The 13,519-nt window shown below is 44.2% G+C and overlaps 1 non-coding gene and 1 pseudogene across 1 annotated transcript in view; both read left to right on the top strand.

Annotated features, from left to right (window-relative positions):
- Nucleotides 1-10,604: 10,604 nt before the first annotated feature.
- On the top strand, nt 10,605-10,756 carry LOC142356622 (5.8S ribosomal RNA; annotated as a pseudogene).
- Nucleotides 10,757-12,439: 1,683 nt separating this feature from the next.
- LOC142356618 (large subunit ribosomal RNA) overlaps nt 12,440-13,519 on the top strand; it is a 3,522-nt gene continuing 2,442 nt past the window's right edge. The window contains exon 1 of the ribosomal RNA XR_012761453.1: nt 12,440-13,519. This exon is cut by the window's right edge and continues 2,442 nt beyond it. This is a non-coding gene — a ribosomal RNA (large subunit ribosomal RNA).

Here is a 13,519-nt window from a genome sequence, read left to right as displayed (position 1 = left end):
TGAGCTAGCTAGCTTGAGCTTGAGCTTGAGCTAGCTAGCTAGCTTGAGCTTGAGCTAGCTAGCTTGAGCTTGAGCTAGCTAGCTTGAGCTTGAGCTAGCTAGCTAGCTTGAGCTTGAGCTAGCTAGCTAGCTTGAACTTGAGCTAGCTAGCTAGCTTGAGCTTGAGCTAGCTAGCTAGCTTGAGCTAGCTAGCTAGCTTGAGCTTGAGCTTGAGCTTGAGCTAGCTAGCTTGAGCTTGAGCTAGCTAGCTAGCTTGAGCTTGAGCTAGCTAGCTAGCTTGAGCTTGAGCTAGCTAGCTAGCTTGAGCTTGAGCTTGAGCTAGCTAGCTTGAGCTTGAGCTTGAGCTAGCTAGCTAGCTTGAGCTTGAGCTAGCTAGCTTGAGCTTGAGCTAGCTAGCTTGAGCTTGAGCTAGCTAGCTAGCTTGAGCTTGAGCTAGCTAGCTAGCTTGAGCTTGAGCTAGCTGGCTTGAGCTTGAGCTAGATAGCTTGAGCTTGAGCTAGCTAGCTAGCTTGAGCTAGCTAGCTAGAGCTCGACCTATGAAAAGCTGCGCAAACACTTATTCTATAATAATTGCGAAAATTAAAAATTTCACAAGTGAAAAGCTGCATAAACAGTAATTCTATGTGTGGGGCATTATTAGGGGGAGGTGTCTTGTCAAAATATGGCTGGACTAAAGACCTCAACCCAGATAGGGTGGAAGGCCCTATGATCGGTCTGTTACTAATCGGTGACCGATAAAGACCTGACCAAGGCCTGTAGTAAGCTTGGTTAGGCATTACAGGAGATAACACTAAGACCGAGGGGTCTTAGAGAGCCCTCTAGCGGGGCGAATAGAGCTAGATCGAGCCTTGGGAAAGCTAGATCGAGCAGGACTGAAGCTAAAGGATAGACCGAGAGGTCTGTCTGGTCCTCCTAGAGAGGCCAAGAGAAAGTACGAGAAGCCAACTAAAGCTTGATCGGGCCTTCAGCAAGCACGACCGAGCTGTACCGGAGCTAACACTAAGACCGAGGGGTCTTAGAGAGCCCTCTAGCGGGGCGAATAGAGCTAGATCGAGCCTTGGGAAAGCTAGATCGAGCAGGACTGAAGCTAAACGATAGACCGAGAGGTCTGTCTGGTCCTCCTAGAGAGGCCAAGAGAAAAAACGAGAAGCTAACTAAAGCTTGATCGGGCCTTCAGCAAGCACGACCGAGCTGTACCGGAGCTAACACTAAGACCGAGGGGTCTTAGAGAGCCCTCTAGCGGGGCGAATAGAGCTTGATCAAGCCTTGGGCAAGCTAGATCGAGCAGGACTGAAGCTAAGCAAGAGACCGAGAGGTCTGTCTGGTCCTCCTAGAGAGGCCAAGAGAAAGTACGAGAAGCCAACTAAAGCTTGATCGGGCCTTCAGCAAGCACGACCGAGCTGTACCGGAGCTAACACTAAGACCGAGGGGTCTTAGAGAGCCCTCTAGCGGGGCGAATAGAGCTAGATCGAGCCTTGGGAAAGCTAGATCGAGCAGGACTGAAGCTAAACGATAGACCGAGAGGTCTGTCTGGTCCTCCTAGAGAGGCCAAGAGAAAGTACGAGAAGCTAACTAAAGCTTGATCGCGCCTTCAGCAAGCACGATTGAGCAAGACCGGAGCTAACACTAAGACCGAAGTGTCTTAGAGAGCCCTCTGGTGGGGCGAATAGAGCTAGATCGAGCCTTGGGAAAGCTAGATCGAGTAAGATTGAAGCTGAAAGAGTGTCAGAGGAGCAAATGAACCTCCAAAAAGTGAAAATCAAATTTTAGAAAAAACACAAGTTAAATACTGCATGGACAGTATTTCTATGTGTGGGGCATTATTAGGGGGAGGTGTCTTGTCAAAATATGGCTGGACTAAAGACCTCAACCCGGATAGGGTGGAAGGCCCCATGATCGGTCTGTTACTAATCGGTGACCGATAAAGACCTGACCAAGGCCTGTAGTAAGCTTGGTTAGGCATTACAGGAGTTAACACTAAGACCGAGGGGTCTTAGAGAGCCCTCTAGCGGGGCGAATAGAGCTAGATCGAGCCTTGGGAAAGCTAGATCGAGCAGGACTGAAGCTAAGCAAGAGACCGAAAGGTCTGTCTGGTCCTCCTAGAGAGGCCAAGAGAAAGTACGAGAAGCTAACTAAAGCTTGATCAGGCCTTCAGCAAGCACGACCGAGCTGTACCGGAGCTAACACTAAGACCGAGGGGTCTTAGAGAGCCCTCTAGCAGGGCGAATAGATCTAGATCGAGCCTTGGGAAAGCTAGATCGAGCAGGACTGAAGCTAAACGATAGACCGAGAGGTCTGTCTGGTCCTCCTAGAGAGGCCAAGAGAAAGTACGAGAAGCTAACTAAAGCTTGATCGGGCCTTCAGCAAGCACGACCGAGCTGTACCGGAGCTAACACTAAGACCGAGGGGTCTTAGAGAGCCCTCTAGCAGGGCGAATAGAGCTAGATCGAGCCTTGGGAAAGCTAGATCAAGCAGGACTGAAGCTAAACGATAGACCGAGAGGTCTGTCTGGTCCTCCTAGAGAGGCCAAGAGAAAGTACGAGAATCTAACTAAAGCTTGATCGGGCCTTCAGCAAGCACGACCGAGCTGTACCGGAGCTAACACTAAGACCGAGGGGTCTTAGAGAGCCCTCTAGCAGGGCGAATAGAGCTAGATCGAGCCTTGGGAAAGCTAGATCGAGCAGGACTGAAGCTAAACGATAGACCGAGAGGTCTGTCTGGTCCTCCTAGAGAGGCCAAGAGGAAGTACGAGAAGCTAACTAAAGCTTGATCGCGCCTTCAGCAAGCACGATTGAGCAAGACCGGAGCTAACACTAAGACCGAAGTGTCTTAGAGAGCCCTCTAGTGGGGCGAATAGAGCTAGATCGAGCCTTGGGAAAGCTAGATCGAGTAAGATTGAAGCTGAAAGAGTGTCAGAGGAGCAAATGAACCTCCAAAAAGTGAAAATCAAATTTTAGAAAAAAACACAAGTTAAATACTGCATGGACAGTAATTCTATGTGTGGGGCATTATTAGGGAGAGGTGTCTTGTCAAAATATGGCTGGACTAAAGACCTCAACCCGGATAGGGTGGAAGGCCCTATGATTGGTCTGTTACTAATCGGTGACCGATAAAGACCTGACCAAGGCCTGTAGTAAGCTTGGTTAGGCATTACAGAAGATAACACTAAGACCGAGGGGTCTTAGAGAGCCCTCTAGCGGGGCGAATAGAGCTTGATCAAGCCTTGGGCAAGCTAGATCGAGCAGGACTGAAGCTAAACGATAGACCGAGAGGTCTGTCTGGTCCTCCTAGAGAGGCCAAGAGAAAGTACGAGAATCTAACTAAAGCTGGGTCGGGCCTTCAGCAAGCACGACCGAGCAGTACCGGAGCTAACACTAAGACCGAGGGGTCTTAGAGAGCCCTCTAGTGGGGCGAATAGAGCTAGATCGAGCCTTGGGAAAGCTAGATCGAGCAGGACTGAAGCTAAACGATAAACCGAAAGGTCTGACGGGTCCTCATAAGAGGCATGGAGAAAGATCTGATACTAAAGTACCTCTCGGAAGTAATAAAATATGCCTGATGAAGCCGGGTATGATGTTTGTTGTTTGATGGCATTCATCGATTAGGTCTGGTGGATTCCCCATTACTCCGAGTGGTACTAGTAGAGGCTCCTACAGGGGTGAGCAAAGCGAGATCAAGCCTTAGGCAAGCTAGATCGAGCAGAACTGAAGCTGAAAAGCAAAATAAATGACAGGTCTGTCCAAATCAATAAACTTGAAATCCAGTGTGGTCACCACGGGTCACGAGGTGAATTCCTAGCGATTGTCTGCTGAACGTATAGGAAGGCCCGAAACGAACGATAATTTCATTGCACAGTGGAGATACTATACGTTCAGGAGTAGCATACATCGGGTTTGATCTATGATCATGTCTGGTCTCCGAGGATCCACCGGGTTACCAACTGGCACCGCTGTACTGGGTGTAAAACTGGGCCACCTGAAGTCCCGGGTGTAAAACTAGGTGCCTCTGTGCCAAAGTAGCGGCTTGCGTAGTGCATTATGCCTCCGGCTTGCGAAATGGTTATAAGCAATAACAACAGGACGCCGCGGGGTGTTCACTTAAAGGAGTAACGTTCTCTCAAGGGAGGGGATCTAAAAATCTTGATAAAACATTTATTCTATGCAAAATTTGTGCGCAAATTTTGCAAAGTAAAAAGCTGCACTGTAGCAAATTCTATGTGTGTAGCATTATTAGGGAAGTGTTGTTTGATGGCACCTCTCTACTTGATGCACCAAAGAACTACCTTGATGGCTCATGACCGCTGGTAATCTGTCGTCGCTAGTAGTTCGGAACTGAGAACAAATATGTTCGCAAATTACAACAATTATACAGCATATTGCTGAATAAAGCAGAACCGAATAATACTCAGTGACTTTACACCAAGACTGACTAATGTCTGGATTGTATCGTCCTACTCGAGTAAGGCGAAGAAAAGCTAGAAAGATACGCTTTTCACAAAGCAGGCTTAATGCATGCAAACCAAGGAGGAAGGAGTGATGCCCCTCCTTATAATAAGCAGAACCAAATAAAGAACAGACAGCATCATCTGTACAGTGACCAAGAAGAGGTGAAACTTCTGTATGTGAAAAGGCAATTTGAGCGAGATTTATTAGCAGACTAGTATTATGTTGTTTCTAGTAGGCGAAAGCCGAAACATCAACATGTGAAAATCTGATATTAAATCCTCAATCATTTTCCCTAGTATTATACAGCTATGAGTAACCTTAATTGGACACGGCAATTATTGCTGACCGGTGAAACTTTCGCATGGGAAAGACACACACACTTCTTGACAAAGCAATAAGTATTATGCTGTTTCTAGTACGCGAAAGCAGAAACATCAGCATGTGAAAGTTGTGAAGTTGAAGAATTTTTGTGTTGAGTACGATGTTGTTACTAGTAACCATGTCGACAGCTGAGAACTGTTCTCTAACCAATAGAAGGTGAAACTTCTGTATGTGAAAAGGCAATTTGAGCGAGATTTCTTAGCAGACTAGTATTATGTTGTTTCTAGTAGGCGAAAGCCGAAACATCAACATGTGAAAATCTGATATTAAATCCTCAATCATTTTCCCTAGTATTATACAGCTACTAGTAGCCGTAATTGGTCAGGGAAACATTGTTGACCGGTGAAACTTCACATGGGAAAGACACACAAATTACTTGACAAAACAATAAGTATTATGCTGTTTCTAGTATGCGAAAGCAGAAACATCAGCATGTGAAAGTTGTGAAGTTGAAAAGTTTTTGTGTTGAGTACGGTGTTGTTACTAGTAACCATGTCGACAGCTGGAAAGCTGTTCTCTAACCAATAAAAGGTAAAACTTCTGTATCTGAAGAGGCGGCGTGATTGAGATTTTTAACAGACTAGTATTATGTTGTTTCTAGTAGGCGAGAGCCGAAACATCGACATGTGAACATCTGGTTTTTAAATCATGAGTCAATTCTCCCTAGTATGATACAGTTGTTAGCCGGTATTGGTAACAGTAGAACAGAGATTTGGAGGGCAAAACCTGCTCATGGGAAATGCTCACAGAGCGCTATCTACCAGTACACATAGTATTATGCTGTTTCTAGTACGCGCGAGCCGAAACATCAGCATGTGAAATGTGTAATCGTGGGTAACTCTAAGTGTGTAGAGTACTGTGTAGTAACTAGTAGCCATGCCAAAGCATGCATTGAAACTCTTCGTGATTTAAAAAGCTCAAAGCAAGATTGACGAGGCCGCAAGGCTATGTCTTTCTAAATTCGAACAAATCGAAAGATTGTTCAAAGTACAATTAAACTGATTGATCCTGTCAGTTGCCATATGCTTGTCTGAAAGACTAAGCCATGCATGTGCAAGCGAAGCTTGAAAAAGTGGAACCGCGAATGGCTCATTAAATCAGTTACTATCTATTAGTTGATTTGCAAGCTAAATGAATAACTGCGGTAACCCTGCAGCTAATGCATGCTGATTGTCCGACACTGTCGGAGACTTTTACAAGACTACACCGGGTGATTTGCTAAGTACAGACACATCCCGTGATGAGTCCTAGTAACTGAAAGATCCCAGATAGCTTCGGCTTGGGGACGGAACTTCCGAATTTCTGACCTATCAACCTATGATGGTAGTGTAACGGACTACCATGGTTGTGACGGGTAACGGGGAATCAGGGTTCGATTCCGGAGAGGGAGCCTTAGAAACGGCTACCACATCCAAGGAAGGCAGCAGGCACGCAAATTACCCACTCTCCGCACGAGGAGGTAGTGACTAGAAATAATGATATGAACCTTTATGGTTTGTAATCAGAATGGAATGGACTTAAAAGCTCCATTGATGAACGAGTAGAGGGCAAGTCTGGTGCCAGCAGCCGCGGTAATACCAGCCTCTACAAGCGTATGCAATAGTTGCTGCGTTTAAAAAGCTCATAGTTGGATCTGTTTGAGTAGAACGGCAACATGGTCTTCAGTTAAATCTGTTGACTCGTTCCGCTCATCCTTCGCATCGAAGAAATAGTTTGCACTTAAATGTGACGAACTGTGGAAACGGTGTTTTCACCCTGAGAAAATTAGAGTGTTCAAAGCATCCTTTGGGATCGTATAATAAAGCATGGAATAATGGAGAATGACCCGCTACTCGATTGATGCCGGTTGGCTGAGTGCGGTAATGATTGAAAGGAACAGACGGGGGCATTTGTATTGCTACGTTAGAGGTGAAATTCTTGGATCGTGGCAAGACAAACTACTGCGAAAGCATTTGCCAAGAATGTTTTCATTAATCAAGAACGAAAGTCAGAGTATTGAAGAGGATTAGATACCCTCGTAATTCTGACCATAAACTATACCAACCTACAATTTGTCAAAGTCGATCTTGACTTGGCAAGAGATTAACCGGGAAACCAAAGTTTATTGGTTCCGGGGGAAGTATGGTTGCAAAATCGAAACTTAAAGGAATTGACGGAAGGGCACCACCAGGAGTGGAGCCTGCGGCTTAATTTGACTCAACACGGGAAAACTCACCCGGTCCAGACATCTTAAGGATTGACAGATTGAATATCTTTCATGATTATATGGGCGGTGGTGCATGGCCGTTCTTAGTTAGTGGAGTGATCTGTCTGGTTAATTCCGATAACGAACGAGATCTTCTCCATCTAAATAATGAAATTCACTATATGTGAATTCAAACACTTCTTAGAGGAACTATGCGGAATTAAATACCGCAGATGAAGTGAGGCTATAACAGGTCTGTGATGCCCTTAGATGTTCTGGACTGCACGCGCGCTACACTGTGTACTTTTAGATTGAGTACTCAGCCCTTGGTCCGAAATGGACTGGGCAATCAGAGAAAAGTACAGCGCTTCAAGGGGATCGTCTGTTGTAACTTGCAGACGTGAACCAGGAATTCCTGGTACTTATGAGTCAACAACTCATAGGGATTACGTCCCTGCCCTTTGTACACACCGCCCGTCGCTACTACTGATTGGATAGTTAAGCAAGAATTGCAAATTCCTACTGTTGGGACTTCGGTCTCCGGCAACGGGATGAAGCGGATCGAGCTTAATTGTCTAGAGGAAGTAAAAGTCGTAACAAGGTTTCCGTAGGGGAACCTGCGGAAGGATCAGTGATTGATTCCTTCGGGCATGGCTGCTGGTAGAGGCCATGTCTGTAGTGCGCATGACGCTCTGTCGCTAGAGATTGCTTGGCAACCAATCTCGAATTATGTATCGAGCTCAAAAACTACTTGTGTGGATACATAGTTCAGCAGTCATGGCAAGGGACTGCTTAAAGGGAGACTAGTTAGCAAAAGCAGCCTAGCAGAACTGCAGCTATCTAGATCTCAGAAGCTGGGTTATAGAAGCCCAGCTATAGACTTGTGAATGAGAAAGGCCTAAAAAGGTCCACAAGTCGCGTGGTTAGAACCGACACGCAAAAATCCCAGCGAGTGACAGAGCGTTGCGCTGTTCAGTGGGAAAGAGTTGAGCTACTCGGGGCGCCCACTGAACTTGCTCCGAGCCAAAGGCTCGAAAAAACACAGCTTAGCCTCAGATCCTTTACATAGAAGGCTAGCTAAAATAAACTTACCTTGGACGAGGGTAAAGTTTAGTCAGTTCTTAGGGGAGAGTAATCCACAGCTTCTCGCCCTCTGAACATTCTCCCAGATATGTAGGTCTGGGAGAGTCTCCTCCTGTTCTTCGGAATCTGGAGGTAGACAAAGACAGTACGATACGATCTTGCATCGGGATGACTAACCGATAATGATCATAATCTGACAATTTTTCCGGCTTGAGGCACCGGAGTCAGATTAAAGACACATACTGAACTAAAGGCGTATGTGCAAAGCTTGTCGGAGTGTAGAGAGTCAAGCTGAGTTGACTCGTCACGTGGTGATGACAACAGCCATGTGCAAAACACTCACAACTTTATCGTCTATGTGGAAAAGGTTGCTAACAGCGCTCTCTATGAGAGGCCCTCGCATATAACTATACGAGGAAAAGGCGATAGAGTTGTTTGAATGTGGGGCAGGTTCATCGACAAGCTAAGTTGATCACATTCTTGTTGTGGCATCCTACTAGAATTGGTCACGGTCTGCACCAACTCTCCCCAAGTTGGCCAGACTTAAAACTAGAAATAAGGTTTGCAGCTATGTGAACCTAGAAACTGTAAAGGAGTTGAAAGAACTTAAAGGAATTGAAAGAGGCCTTGAGGTATATCCTCTTGGTAAAGACCCACAAAAGCTCACAAAAGTGGCTTCGAAGGGCAAAACTGGTTCATCCAAAACAATTGGAGAGCTTAAAGCAGAACCAATTCGAATGAAACACTATTGGTGAAACTTCATCATGAGAACGTCACAAGCTGATCACGCTCTATGATATGACTAGTATTATGTTGCTTCTAGTAGGCTAAGCGCAAGCCGAAACATCAACATGTGAAAGTCGTAGAATTTTGCAATCAAACTGTGGCTAGTACTGTGATGTTACTAGTAACCTGGTGTTCCGTCATATGGCCAAGAGAGCATTTGAAGGCGAAACTTCTGCATGGGAAAGCTGCATCATGATCAAAATTTTATATCGAGTATTATGTTGACGTTAGTAGGCCTTGGCCGAAAACGCAGCATGTGAAAGGTATAGATAAAAGTTATTGTTGCAGTCAGTACTGTGTAGTTACTAGTAGCTGGATTTAAGCTCAAAATGAGACACTGTTGGTGAAACTTCATCATGAGAATGTCACAAGCTGATCAAGCTCTATGATATGACTAGTATTATGTTGCTTCTAGTAGGCTAAGCGCAAGCCGAAACATCAACATGTGAAAGTCGTAGAATTTTGCGATCAAATTGTGGCTAGTACTGTGATGTTACTAGTAACCTTGTGTTACGTCATATGGCCAAGAGAGCATTTGAAGGCGAAACTTCTGCATGGGGAAGCTGCATCATGAACAAAAGTTTATATCGAGTATTATGTTGACATTAGTAGGCCCTGGCCGAAAGCGCAGCATGTGAAAGGTATAGATAAAAGTTATCGTTGCAGTCAGTACTGTGTAGTTACTAGTAGCTGGATTTAAGCTCGAAATGAGACACTGTTGGTGAAACTTCATCATGAGAACGTCACAAGCTGATCACGCTCCATGATATGACTAGTATTATGTTGCTTCTAGTAGGCTAAGCGCAAGCCGAAACATCAACATGTGAAAGTCGTAGAATTTTGCGATCAAATTGTGGCTAGTACTGTGATGTTACTAGTAACCTTGTGTTACGTCATATGGCCAAGAGAGCATTTGAAGGCGAAACTTCTGCATGGGGAAGCTGCATCATGAACAAAAGTTTATATCGAGTATTATGTTGACGTTAGTAGGCCCTGGCCGAAAGCGCAGCATGTGAAAGGTATAGATAAAAGTTAGCGTTGCAGTCAGTACTGTGTAGTTACTAGTAGCTGGATTTAAGCTCGAAATGAGAGACTGTTGGTGAAACTTCATCATGAGAACGTCACAAGCTGATCACGCTCTATGATATGACTAGTATTATGTTGCTTCTAGTAGGCTAAGCGCAAGCCGAAACATCAACATGTGAAAGTCGTAGAATTTTGCAATCAAACTGTGGCTAGTACTGTGATGTTACTAGTAACCTTTTCTTACGTCATATGGCCAAGAGAGCATTTGAAGGCGAAACTTCTGCATGGGGAAGCTGCATCATGAACAAAAGTTTATATCGAGTATTATGTTGACGTTAGTAGGCCCTGGCCGAAAGCGCAGCATGTGAAAGGTATAGATAAAAGTTATCGTTGCAGTCAGTACTGTGTAGTTACTAGTAGCTGGATTTAAGCTCGAAGTGAGACACTGTTGGTGAAACTTCATCATGAGAACGTCACAAGCTGATCACGCTCTATGATATGACTAGTATTATGTTGCTTATAGTAGGCTAAGCGCAAGCCGAAACATCAACATGTGAAAGTCGTAGAATTTTGCGATCAAACTGTGGCTAGTACTTTGATGATGCTTGTAGCCAACCGAATTGGTTGAAAAGCCCAATAAGTAAGCTAACTTGGGAGAGCTTGTTGGAAACCAAATGCTACTAGATTGGTCCAAATACATCCTTCAACAGGGGATCACTTGGCTCGCTTTACGAAGAGGAGCACAGCTATATGTGTTAATTCGGTATGAATCGCAAGATTTGTTTACCGACCTCTCTAACGCAAAAGGCGGTCTCGGCTTCGGCTGTTGACTGCGTCCGATTCAGGGTTATATAACTCTCGATTGAACACATTGATGTTCTATTGTTGGTGCTTCCAATAAAATTGGAACACTTAAAGCAGAACCGATTCAAATAATAGCATTCTGATCAATGATTGCATTCCTTGATCAAGAACTGCTGGAGTCATTGTGATGGCGAATTTTCTTCATAAGAAAATTGCAAAGAGACGGAACTTAATGAGACTAGTATTATGTTGTTTCTAGTAAGCGGAAGCTGAAACAGCAACATGTGAAAATCAAGTTTTGTTCAATGATCTCGAGGCGATAAGTACTATGAAGCAACTAGTAGCCTAAGCATGACTCAGATTTGAGACAGTCAAAAAGACTGGCGAAACTTCTTCACATGAAAGTTACATAGAGAACTACAAATGTATACAGCGAGTATTATGTTGTTTCTAGTAGGCGAAAGCTGAAACATCAACATGTGAAAGTTGTCTGCAAACTGTAGAACGATATGTGATTAGTACTGTGCTGTTACTAGTAGCCAGTCTGACTGTAGAAGCCAAGACAAAGGGAAACTAATGCATCTGAAAAGGACAAGTTATGGAAAGGTATGCACGATAAGTATTATGTTGTTTCTAGTAAGCGGCAGCTGAAACATCAACATGTGAACGTCGTTGTGTACAGTAACCTAGAACTATATAGTCCTTAGTAACGTGCATTTACTAGTACCTGTAATTGGTATTCAGACTCAGGCAGTTTGGAATAGTTTGGCAAAGATGCACCAGAGAAAACTGGGATTTGATACAGAAATTGTTGAATACAAGTATTATGCTGCTTCTAGTAGGTTGAATCCGAAACATCAGCATGTGAAAATTGAAAACATTTCTGGTTCGAATTGTCACAAGTATTTGGTGATCTGAGTAGCCAAACTCACTACAACGCCAATTGAAGGCAAAAATTCTCAACGGGAAAAGCTATTCTCATTGAATGAGCTAACAAGACGAGTATTATGTTGCTTCTAGTAGGCGAAAGCCAAAACATCAACATGTGAAAGTCTTGCTGAACAAATTTAATGTTGTTGAGCTCAGTACCGTGTGAATTAGTAGCCATAATTGGCGAGCGAAAATTGAACTGGCGAAACTTCGTCTTTGGAAAATTGCAGATGCCGAGCACTTATTTTGCAACGAGTATTATGTTGACTGTAGTAAGCGAAAGCCGAAACAGCAACATGTGAAAGCTGTTGAAATTTGTGGTCATTTTGCAATAAGTACAAGGAGTGTAACTAGTAGCCAGGTCAAAATTTGGGATAAGAATGAGCAAAAATTCTGCATGAGAACAGTTGAAATTATGAAACTAAATTACAAAGACTAGTATTATGTTGTTTCGAGTACGCGAAAGCGGAAACATCAACATGTGAACGTTTGTAACGAAGTTTCGTTAATTTTCAGCCTAGTACTGAGCAAGAACGAGTAGCCTCATCTCCAATCCCACGCAAAATGTAGTGAAATATGTGAGTGAACCTTATTCACGGTGAGGGTTTCCCGAGGTCTGTATTGCAGCGAGTATTATGTTGCTTCTAGTAAGCGAAAGCTGAAACAACAACATTTGAAAGTTGGAATTAATGACTGAATGGAAACTTCGACCTGTGTTTGATAGTAGTAGCGAACAAAACTGCTGAATCGGTTTCTGTCTCATATTGGTCAGTGAACCAATTAAGAGACAATCAACTACATAACCTGAATTGGGCGAGAGAACCCCCTTAACTTAAGCATATCAGTAAGGGGAGGAAAAGAAATCAACTGAGAATCCCTTAGTAATGGCGAATGAACAGGGAAAAGCTCATCGGGAAGAGAAATGGCAACATTTCTCGGTGTCCGGTATGGTTTGATGCTAGACTGGTGAATTTGTCCTGATGTCTACTGGAAAGTAGCATCAAAGAAGGTGAAAATCCTGTAAAGGTCATTTTCGATACCAGTCATAATGGCTCATTCCTATGAGTAGAGTTGTTTGAAAGTGCAACTCGAAGCTGGAGATATGTCTCTCCAAAAGCTAATTATAAAGCGAGACCGATAGTAAACAAGTACCGTGAGGGAAAGTTGAAAAGCACTCTGAAGAGAGAGTGAAAAGTACGTGAAACTGTTGAAGGGGAACTGGAGTGAGCGTTACCATACTCAATGCCTTGATATTATATTCTCGGCTACCGAGTAGTGTAGTTGTCGTCTTTTGGCAAATCTTGTTAATGAATCGAGCAGAAGTTTTCCTCGGAATTCTTCTTGTTGATTCTAAACAAAATGAGATAAATTGATCTTGATTGCCTGTCTGACCTCAACTTCCTATTCAATGCTCTCTACAGCCCGTCTTGAAACACGGACCAAGGAGTGTGAGTTGCTTGCAAGTGTTGTCGCTCATTGAAAGCGCACACGCGAAATGAAAGTGAACAGTGTAATTTTTATGAATTGCACTACTTTGTGTGGTGAGGGCGCCGATTCGGTGTCCCGCAACCACGGACGGTTTTGCTCTTATTGCATGACTGATCCAGAGCAAGTAGCACACGACCCGAAAGATGGTGATCTATGCTTGGGCAGGGCGAAGCCACGGGAAACCATGGTGGAAGCCCGAAGCGGTTCTGACGTGCAAATCGATCGTCTGACCTGAGCATAGGGGCGAAAGACTAATCGAACCATCTAGTAGCTGGTTTCCTCCGAAGTTTCCCTCAGGATAGCAAAAGCTTGAGCAAGATTGAAAAATCTTCGCAAAGCAATTTCATCGGTTAAAGCGAATGATTAGAGGAATGGGGGAAAATTTTTCCTT

This window comes from Convolutriloba macropyga, unplaced genomic scaffold, assembly GCF_964194025.1.
Source record: "Convolutriloba macropyga unplaced genomic scaffold, txConMacr16.3 SCAFFOLD_346, whole genome shotgun sequence".
Taxonomy (NCBI): Eukaryota; Metazoa; Xenacoelomorpha; order Acoela; family Convolutidae; genus Convolutriloba; species Convolutriloba macropyga.
The sequence above is the reverse complement of the archived record's forward strand: the minus strand, read 5'-3'. Positions and strand labels throughout refer to the sequence as shown.